General features: G+C 40.6%; 1 pseudogene; it reads left to right on the top strand.

Annotated features, from left to right (window-relative positions):
- The first annotated feature begins 1,527 nt into the window (after positions 1-1,527).
- On the top strand, positions 1,528-7,727 carry LOC148139774 (taste receptor type 1 member 2-like; annotated as a pseudogene).
- Positions 7,728-8,356: the final 629 nt, after the last annotated feature.

The following is an 8,356-nucleotide window of genomic DNA, read 5'->3' as shown; positions in this document are numbered from 1 at the left end:
TCTCGCTTACTCAGCAGGTTGAAAACAGTGAAATTTAATCATCTTGATGACATTCTCTACTTTGAGTACAGATATCCACCCACTGGTCCTGACACTGTCTTATGGGATTGGAAGAGGGCTCAAGTTTGTTTTAAGACCATTGGTTCTTACTTGCCGACTGCTGGTCAGATAAACTTTGATTCAACCTTGATCCACTGGAATTTGGAAATAACTTGGTGAGAATTTAGACAAAATTTATTTTATGATGGTCACACGGTATTTAGGTATTTAGAAAGTGTATAAACGCAGGTACTCAATCCTCTTAGTGCTCTCCCTGTGCCAGTGGGTATAAATCCCATTTGAAAAATTTGGGTGCGTATTCCAGGTTGACAGTGCATTACAATTCTGAGGCAGTGCTGCATAGTTGGAGGTGCTTTTTGAATAAGATCCTAAAATGAGTTTCTGCTGTCCTCCCTGGAGGATCCCCTATTAATGTTATAAGTGCAGGTAAGTTACTGGTGTTTTAAGCCAATGACAGTTAAACAGATGATCTAGTCATTTGTCTCTGATTGTGGGAGCTTTATGTGAACAAATTGCCTGCCACATTTCCTACATTGCAAGGAACGTTTGGCAAAGTATTTTAGAAGGCAATACAAAAAATAAGTATTTTTTCTTATCTCTAGGAAATACCTCAAAATTCTTCTTAAACAGCAAATTAGCTCTAAATGTTATGTAGTAAATTGTAAATATATCCAACAAAAAGAATAATTAATTGTTCTTGAAGGTCCAGGGATAAAATTTGAATAAGAACACCTTCAACTTAAGCTTTAGGAACTTTATGATTAACGAGGTTGATGTGATCTTGATTTAATTTCTAACAGAAGAATGATGCTTTTTACAATGCAAGGCTCCCATTGATCGTACATGTTGTTGTAAGGTCACCAGCAGAGGTCACTGGCAAACACAATCTGACGTTCCTGGCAAAAATCGACAGGAATGAAGCCCATGGAATTTCAGCACCAATTTGACTGCTGTAAAATTGTGTTTGAAATGTCCTTTTACACACTGGGGCTAGATGGACCAGATCCCCTTCTTTCACAATCTGGGACTGAGTGAGGATGTGGGTAGTGCTGTCAGACACTGTTCTTTCATGCTTTGTGACTGGGTGGGACAATGCATCAGAGATTGTCAGCAGATTTGGAAATAAAGAATTTCAATTTGGTTACGATTTCTGACAATGGCTGTTACCAAGCAATATTCCTGTCAGCAAAATGAGGATTTGAGGAAAGAAAACAGACTAAAAGAAGGTGGATTTCTGAGGTTTCTCTTGGTTTTCAGATAAAAAGTTGAGAGGTGCACAGAAAAAACATCTACATATGCATTCTTTTACTGAGATCTCATCAGTTCTGCTGAATCAAATGGGAGATATTGCTCAGACTTGCAATCTGCAGATGTTTTGTCCTGAAATTACCATATGGGACCTTCCAAGAACCAAAGAATGATTTCTCATGCTTTTTTTATCCAGACTCAATATCTAATTGTTCAATGATGTGTGGTCCAGGACAGAAGAAAGTCCAAGAGGGGTCCATTCTTGCTGCTTCAACTGTACTGACTGCCCTGCTGGAACATTCCAGAATCAAAGTGGTCATTAAGCAGCTTTCCTCCACTTGCTCTTGTTTTTGGTTTATTTATCTCTTCCCCTCCCTCTCAAGAAATTGAAAGTTTAGACAAAAATAAAAAGAATGCTTGCATAAGGTTTAGGAAACTGAAGGTAGAGCCTCAAAGAATACAAAGTTAGCAGGAAAGAACTCAAACAAGGAATTGGGAGAGTTAAGGGGGCTGGGAAATGTCTTTGGCAAACAGGATTAACGAAAATCCCAAGGAGCTTATACATAGAAAAAGAGCAAGAGGATAGTCAGGTCAAGGATAAATATGCTCAAGAACAAAGGAGGGAATTTGTTTGTGGAGGCAGAGGAAGTGAATGAGGTCCCGAATAAATATTTTTCATTGGTACTTACAAAGGAGAAGGACATGGATGGTGAGTCTCTGTTGGGGTTTATTGATATTTTGGGGCATGTCAATATAAAGAAGGTGTTGGGTGTTTTAAAAGCATTGTGGTGGACAAGTCCCCAGGACCTGATGGGATTTATCCCAGAATGCTGAGGGAGCCTGTGAGGAAATTGCTAGGGCCTTGTACAAAAACTTTGCATTCTGTTTAGTTGCAGAGGTTCCAGAAGACTGCAAAATACCCAATGTCTTTCCTTTATTTAAGAAGGGCAACAGGGCCAGTCCAGGAAATTATAGCCCAGTGCACCTTAGGTCAGTGATAGGGAAATTATTGGGGGAGATTCTTAGGGATAGGATTTACTCATATTTGGGGGAGAAATAATGGACTTAATAGCGACAGGCAGGATGGCTTCATGCAGAGAAGGTTGTGTCTCAAACTTGATTGAGTTTTTTGAGGAAGTGTCAAAGATGATTGAGGGCAATATGGTAGATAGTCTATATAGACTTTAGCAAAGCTTTTGACAAGATCCGTCATGGCAGGCTGATACAAAAACCAAAATCATGTGGGATCTGCAATGAGCTCAAAAGATGGATACAGAACTGGCTTAGTTATAGAAGACAGAGTAACAGTGGAAAGGAGTATTTCTGACTGGAAATCTGTGACCAGTGGTATTCTGCAGGGATCAGTATTAGGACCCCTGTTCTTTGTAACATATATAAATGATTTGGAGGAGAATGTAGGTGCCCTGATTAGTAAGTTTGCAGATCACACAAAGATTGGGGAGCTGCAGATGTGAGGAGAATTGCCAGAGAATACAGCAAGATATAGATAGGCTGGAGACCTGGACAGATAAATGGCAGGTGGAGTTTAATCCTGACAAATGCAAGGTCATGCATTTTGGAATACAGCGGGAAGTATACAGTAAATGGCAGAAGCCTTAGTAGCATCAGCATACAGAGGCATCTAGGTGTACAGGTTCACAGTTCCCTGAAACTGGCAACACAAGTGGTTAAGGTGGTCAAAAGGCACACAGCGTGCTTGTCTTCATCAATCAGTGGCAACTGTGATGTGGAGGTGCCAGTGTTGGACTGGTGGACAAAGTCAGAAGTCACATGACACCAGGTTATAGTCCAACAGGTTTATTCCAAGAGACTTCACCTGACGAAAGAGCAATGCTCTGAAAGCTTGTGATTTCAAACCTGTAGGACTATAACCTGGTGTTGTGTTACTTCTGGCTTTATCAGTCGGAGATAGAGTATAAAAATTAGCAAGTCATGTTGCAGCTGAACATTTGGAATATTATGTATAGTTCTGTCATCACATTATAAGAAGGATGTGGAGACTTCAGAGATGGTATTAAAATAGTTTACTAGGAGATTGTTGGGTTTGGAGGGCATTAGCAATAAGGACAGATTGGACAAACTTGAATTATTTGCACTTGAACATCAAAGAATGAGGGGTGACCTGATAGAAGTTTACAAAATTGAGGGGTATGGATAGAATGGACAGTTGGAGTCCTTTTTCTTAGTGCAGAAATGTCAATTACTAGGGAATGTAGATTTAAGGGTCAAAGTGTGGTGCTGAAAAAGCACAGCAGGCCAGGCAGCAGGAAAGGCTTGTGCCTGAAACATCAAATCTCCTGCTCCTCAGATCCTGCCCCACCTGTGCTTTTCCAGCACCACACTTTTCGACTCTGACTCTCCAGCATCTGCAGTCCTCGCTTTCTCTCAAGGGCAAGGAATTTAAGTTTAAAGATGAGACAAAAGATTTTTTGCAGAGGGTGTTAAGTGTTTGGAACGCATTGCCAGAGGAGATGGGCAAAATAGCAACATTCAACAGGCACCTTGACAGATGTATGAAGAAGCAAAGAATAGAGGGATGCAGACCGTGTAGAGGCAAAAGGTTGTTGGTTTAGAAAGGTATCATGGTGGGCCAAAGGGCCTATTTCTGTCCTGTACTGTTCTTTGTGATCTAGATTGCGATGTATCTCACTGTGCAATACTTGACCTTCAGCATAATAAAACACATAATTAAAAACTTATTGTCTTTCATCTCTTATTCTGCTGACAACAGTTGACTAGTGAAATCTAGGATTCTTCACTCAGGATCTCGTGTTCTTTCAGAGGTCAACTAGGCTATCTTCACTGGATCACTTTTTTAAAAAATAGATAATTGTTGTTGGTCTGTATTAGTTCTGATTTACAATATTACTAAAGTTCTTTAGGAAAGAGAACTGAGTGAAGTGTGGGTCATTTTACATTCTGGGACTAAATGTAGCAGTGGGTTAAGTACTAATCCAATTTATTCATAGAATATAGAACATAGAAAAGTACAGCACAGAACAGGTCCTTTGGCCCACTATGTTGTGCTGAGATTTAATCCTAATGTAAAATATAGTAATAACCTACGCACCCCTCAACTCATTGCTATCCATGTGCATGTCCAGCAGTTGCTTAAATGTCCCCAATGACTCTGCTTCCACCACCCCCGCTGGTAATGCATTCCATGCATTCACAACTCTAAGAAACTTATGTCTGATGTCTCCTTTATACCTTCCCTCTAATATCTTCAAACTATGACTTCTCGTACCAGTCAATCCTGCCCTGGGGAAAAGTCTCTGGCTATTGACCCTATCTATTCCTCTCATTATTTTGTACACCTCTATCAGATCTCCTCTCTTCCTCCTTCTCTCCAGAGAGAAAAGTCCGAGCCTATTCAACCTTTCTTCATAAGGCAAGCCCTCCAATCCAGGCAGCATCCTGGCAAACATTCTTTGCACCCTCTCCAAAGCCTCTGTATCTTTCCTATAGTAGGGCAACCAGAACTGGACACAATATTCCACGTGTGGCCTCACCAGGTACTTGTAGAGCTGCAGCAAAACCTCACGGCTCTTAAACTCTATCCCTCTGTTGATGAAAGCCAAAACACCATATGCTTTCTTAACAACCCTATCCACTTGGGTGGCAACTTTGAGGGATCTATATACTTGCACACCCAGATCCCTCTGTTCCTCCACACTGCCAAGAATCCTGTCTTTAACCCTATATTCAGCATTCGAGTTCAACCTTCCAAAATGCATCACTTCGCATTTATCCAGGTTGAACTCCATCTGCCATTTCTCAGCCCAACTCTGCATTCTGTCTATGTTGAGCTGCAGCCTGCAGTAGCCCTCTATACTATCGACGACACCTCCAACCTTGATGTCATCTGCAAATTTACTAACCCAACCCACCCCTCAACCTCCTCATCCAAGTCATTTATAAAAACTCCAAATAGCAGAGGCGCAAGTACAGAGCCCTGCAGGACCCCACTCAACATTGTCCTCCAGGCAGAATAATTTCCATCTACAACCACTCTCTGCCTTCTGTCAGCCAGCCAATTCTGAATCCAAATAGCCAAATCTCTCTGTATCCCATACTTCCTGACTTTATGAATGAGCCTACCATGGGGAACCCTATCAAATGCCTTGCTGAAATCCATATACACCACATCAACGGCTCGACCGTCATCAACCTGTCTTGACACCTCCTCAAAGAACTCAATAAGATTTGTGAGGCATGACCTCCCCCTCACAGAGCCATCCTGACTGCCTTTAATCACACTATGCTTTGCCAAATAGTCATAAATCCTATCCCTCAGAATTCTTTCCAAAACTTTGCTGACCACAGACGCAAGACTGACTGATCTGTAATTGCCAGAGATTTCCCGATCACCCTTCTTGGAAAGAGGAACATTCGCCTCCTTCCAACCCTCCGGTACGATTCCTGTGGAGAGTGAGGAGGCAAATCTACTCGCCAGCAGCTTAGCAACCTCCTTTCTCGCTTCCCGGAGCAGCCTAGGATAAATCTGGTCTGGCCCTGGGGACTTATCAATCTTAATGTTTTCCAAAATTTCTAGCACATCAACTTCATCAATCTTGATCTGGTCAAGACTATATCCCAGTTCTTCTAAGTTTTCATTTATACCAAGTTCCCTTTCCTTGGTGAAAACCGAAGCAAAAAACTCATTCAGGGCTTCCCCTAAATGAGTTTTTTCAGATCCAAAAATTGGGCTCTGCGCCCATTTCTCATGTGTTGAGTACCTTCTTTAGTATCCAAAATGGCAGGCAGCAAACTTACACACACTATCAGCTGAAGATGATGAGCCTAACAAATTCAGTAAGGATAAGCAAAAGGAGTCTTTTACCAATGGCTGAAGCTTGTGTTAGTCCCTTTTATAAATGCAGATAAAGGGTCTAGTGCCTGCTTGAAGACCCTCTAACATGATTAGCTTGGTGAGTGCAATTGTAAGCCGCATGTGTAATTAGTTACTTTGCAGGTTTACTTTCTGAATGCATTCTTGTTCTGGTTCAACATTTAATTTCCTCTTGCTACTGCTCCATCCTCAATCTTTCCACTTCACCTGATCTACTCCCCAAGTCCCAAAGGTACCCATTCCCAAATGTTCTGACCACTCTGAAATACTCAAGGTTTTTTCTTGGGGAAATGTAAAAGGAACTTTACACTTTAAGCAATTTCTGCTATACTTGTCCTGGGATATTTGACAGGACTGTATGGAAGGTAGTTTTTGTATCTAAACTCTTCTATAACTGCCTTAAAAATGTTGGATGTTGACAATGAAGGCCTGCAAAGGAAAATGCTCCATATTCCACTCTTGGTTCTTATTCAAATTAGTAGAAGACCCACAAGAAAACTGTTCAGAAGTGGCCACAAAGAGATCTCCTGATGCTACAACGTTCAAGGTGGACCATTTAGATTCTGTTTTACTACCTGTGATGTTCCTTTTGTGGGTTAATTATACTGAGATTTTTGCAGATCCATATCATTGCACAGATTATCTTTGCAACAATGGTCATCTCCTAAGAGTCACCATTGCCTGGAAAGGGATCTCCATTATCTGGAATGGAATATAATTTTCTCCATCTTCCTGTTGATCTTGGCAAATAGTGGAATTGTGCTGACCATCACCATAGCAATCATCTTCACACTCAATTGCAATACTTCTGTTGTCCACTCTACTGGTGGGCAAATGTGTCTTTTCGTACTCATGTCTTTGTTCTGTGGCTTTTCTTGTGTGTATTTCTATATCGGTAAACCGAACAACTTGTTCTGCAAAATAAGACAGCTATTCTTTATGGTGAGCTTCACTGTCTGCCTGTCTTGTATACTGGTGAAGTCATTTCTATTCATATGCATATTCAAAATGGCCACTAAGCTGCCTAAGGCCCATCACTATTGGGTTAAATATAATGGGCAATACCTTTTCATCCTCCTGTGCACCTTTATCTAAATTGTTATTTACAGTGTGTGGCTTATAACAGGCCCACCCATTCCCAAAGGTCATATCACTGAGAAGGCAATCATCATGGACTGTGACAATGATAATATAACTGCCTCTTCGTTCAGTTTGTTTTATACTGCTTTTCATTCAGTGGCATGTTTCTTTCTTTTTGCTTATATGGAAAGGGATCTTCCAAAGAACTATAACGAAGCAAAATCTATTGCCTTCAGTATGATGATCTGCTTTGTGTATTACATTCTGTACATGATGTCACCCCAAATCAGGAGAGGTCACCTCATTTATATGGACCTTCCTGACAGTCACCAGTGCCTTCAGTATTGCCATGGGCTATTTTCTTCCAAAATATTACATTATTTTAATTATGCCACACAAAAATAGCATGGCTTATTTCCAATCTTGCATTCAGGATTACACAAAGAGACAGAATGGAGCAAATTAGATTTCATAAGCTTTTTCCTTATCCTATGTTTTAGTGCTATTATGGTGTGGTACGTGATTTTCCATTATCTGAGAGTGTAAGAGGCTTGCTATCTTATTGGTTGTTTCATGGGCAACCAATAAGTAACGTGCTCTCAAGCTTTGCTTCTTCCCTAACTCTCTAATAATCTTCTACAATTTTTTGTGAACTCTGCACTCCTCTAATGCTTATTGTATATCACCATTAAATTTGCGCTACCTTTGGCTCAATTTTCAGATGTCCAGGCCCAAAAATCTGAAACTTGCCTAACCTTTCCACCTCTCTCACTGCCACTCCTTTCAGAGGTTCTTTAAATTTATCTCTAAACAATCTTTCAATTATCTGGCCTACTGTCTTGATCCTTCTTTTGATTCAGTGTCAATTTTTGTTCTATGACACTGCTGTAACATATCCTTGGGATGTTTTTCTATGTGAAAGAGATTAATTACACTAGCTGTTTATGTAAACTAGCTGTTTATTAGGGGAGGTGATGGCATAGTTGTATTAGTGCTGAATTGTTAATTCAGACCCTTGGCAATATTCTGGGGACCTGGATTCAAATCCTGTCATGGCAAAGGGTGAAATTTGAATTCAACAAATATCCGGAATTA

This window comes from Chiloscyllium plagiosum, unplaced genomic scaffold (genome assembly GCF_037043375.1).
Source record: "Chiloscyllium plagiosum isolate Xiang-an unplaced genomic scaffold, Cpla_swu_hap1 HiC_scaffold_37, whole genome shotgun sequence".
Taxonomy (NCBI): domain Eukaryota; kingdom Metazoa; phylum Chordata; class Chondrichthyes; order Orectolobiformes; family Hemiscylliidae; genus Chiloscyllium; species Chiloscyllium plagiosum.
The sequence above is the reverse complement of the archived record's forward strand: the minus strand, read 5'-3'. Positions and strand labels throughout refer to the sequence as shown.